Source organism: Eptesicus fuscus, chromosome 6, assembly GCF_027574615.1.
Source record: "Eptesicus fuscus isolate TK198812 chromosome 6, DD_ASM_mEF_20220401, whole genome shotgun sequence".
NCBI classification, from domain to species: domain Eukaryota; kingdom Metazoa; phylum Chordata; class Mammalia; order Chiroptera; family Vespertilionidae; genus Eptesicus; species Eptesicus fuscus.
The window spans coordinates 12,910,140-12,912,500 of NC_072478.1; the positions used below are offsets into that span (position 1 = coordinate 12,910,140).

At 59.6% G+C, this 2,361-nt stretch overlaps 1 protein-coding gene across 1 annotated transcript in view; it reads right to left on the reverse strand.

The window, feature by feature from the left end:
• Positions 1–1,349: 1,349 nt before the first annotated feature.
• The window catches only part of RHOBTB2 (Rho related BTB domain containing 2), a 20,548-nt gene continuing 19,536 nt past the window's right edge, over positions 1,350–2,361 (reverse strand). The window contains exon 10 of the mRNA XM_008151477.3: positions 1,350–2,361. This exon is cut by the window's right edge and continues 300 nt beyond it. The gene's annotated coding sequence lies outside the window, so the exon portion shown is untranslated.

Consider the following 2,361-nt stretch of genomic DNA (forward strand, 5'->3'; position numbering starts at 1 on the left):
TTCCCGGGATGCTTTCACTTGCCCCACATGGCCGGGTTCCTGCTCTGACTGAGTTTCCAAGTGTCGGGGCCATGGGGGACTGGAATTGTAGCCCCTCCTTCCCTCTTCTCCATGTCCTTCCCCCCGGGGAGAGGGACGACCCCCAGGCCCGGCCTGCCCCCCTCCCAGCCTCCCCAGGTGGTGTCTCTGGGTTACACCTGGGCCTCCTGGGCTCCCACATGGTGCAGACCAGCTCTGAAAGAGCAGTTGGGAAGGGGTGGCGAGTCCCTGAGGGGTAAGCTGGTCCTGGTTGCTGTGATGGATCCGTGGTACCTCTCCTGTGGGCTTCCTGCACCTCCTGGGCCACCTTCACTTGCTCCCCGCACTGGCCAGGGCTCTGCCCTGCAGGCTCATGGACTCCCATTTCCCCTCCTGGACTTTAGGCCTTGGCTCTCGTTCTCACCTGCAGCTCCTGGGAGACCCTGTGGCTCCTCCTGTTTCCTTCCCCAGAGCAAAGGTGCGGAGGGCAGAGCTCTTCCCACCAGACACTACCTGCCCTGCCCCTCCCATTACTCCTCAGCCTCCCCCGAGGCCACAGGCCGGCCAGCAGAGGGCAGCACGTGACCGGCATACCCAGCAGCCACTCCGGAGGACCTGGAGGGGAGGCAGCCACGGCCTGGGAGAAGTCTGGGGCTTAGACAGCATGGGTCACGCCACTCCAGCCACCTCCTGCTTCTTCTTTTGACAAAGACGTAACCTGAAATCTTTAGGTCTTGGCACCACCGAGTAGTTACAAAGGCTTCCTTTGTTTCAAGTTTGTTCTCTCCCAGTCCTGAAGCCTGACTCGGCAGTGGGACCCACTCCAGGGCCTGGCCCTAAAGCCAGTACCTCCTCAGGTCCGCAGCTCTGAGTCTGGGAGCTCAGTGTCTCTCCGGCCCCACCCTCATCAGAGGGACCCTGTCTTCTGTCTAGAAAGGATGTGCGAGTGAAATGGGATCATTGCGGCCCAGCTTCTCCCCGTGGGGCTACAAGCGCTGTCCTCATCCCGCCTCTTCTCTGGACTGACTTTGGAGCTGCTCCTGCTCCATCCTCCCTCCCTCTTTCCCTTTTATCCCAAACCAGCACTAAGTAAGGTCCTGTCCTAGGACCCTTCATCACCGAGATTCCTGTTCCCAAGTCAGTGCCCTTTTTCCTGGCCCCTGACCCCTACCCCACCCCTCCCTCCAAAACACATTCTATGGGGTCACCTCTGAAGGTGAGGAGGATAACCTGCTGCTCATGATGGGCAACAGTAACCATCCAAGGCCAAGGTCAAACCCCGAGGCCACCCTTCCCTCCCCCCCCCCCCCCCCTCGCCCCTCCAGCCCCGGGCCCTCAATGCCTGCAGCTGGAGGCCTGGGATTGGTGCTGCCCCAGAGCCTCCGGCAGCCGGGCTTCCTGTCACAGCAGGTGACAGCCCTTTCCTCGTAAGACTGGAAACACTTCTATAGTCTAAGCCTGTGTCTCATCAATGCGGGGGCCCGTTTGGTTTTATAAAATGTAAGCCGTACAGGGTCTTTTTCTGTCCTTTCTTGGAGGGAACAGAGGCTAGAGTGTATCTGTTGGTGGTGATTTTGTTTGTTGCTTTTTTTTTTTTTTTTTTGCTAATTTTGTCCCACCCCGTAAGAAGCCATGCTAACTAGAGGAGCCCAGGATTGCTGCGTCCAGACCCCCTTCACCCCCTTCCTTCTTGCCCCGTTCTAGCTGTTTGCTTTGGATCCCATCTCGGAGTGTGAAGGAGAGTGGAGGGAGGAGTTTCTCATTGCACCGGGAGACCCTGCTTCTAGGCCTGGAGCTCTGAACAACTCCACTTCCCTTTACCAGGCCGGGATGCTGGCGGCCGGGGAGACAGGCCGGCACCCCGGGAGGTGTGGCCTCCGGCAGCTGCACCCAGGAAGGGGAAGCCTTGAGCGGGGCCCTGAAGGCTTGTCTACCCTGACTTCTCCAGTGAGGATCTGAGTAGGCTCCGTGTGGAAATGCCCACAAAACATTTGCAACCCCCAAGTCCACTGGTAGAAAAATCTGGCCAATAGACGCAGGACCTCCCTGTGCACCGCGCTCACCGGGAGGGGGCTGCCTCCACAGACCACACCTCTCATAGCTGGACGTTTCCCCCTTGACTCTAGGGTTGTCCAACCCAGAGACAGGATGCCAGCACTCTGAGGAGCTGTCCCCTCTCCCACCTCCCAGGAGCTGTCCCCTGTCCTGTTTCAGAACTGGGGACCTCCAAAGGGGATCCCTGTTCTGACCCACGAGGCCCGGCTCCTCTCTGGCTGAGCTGTTGGCTGGTGAGAACAGCCCGCCCTTAGGGTCCTGGTTATGTGGGTCCCCTGGTCCCTGGGA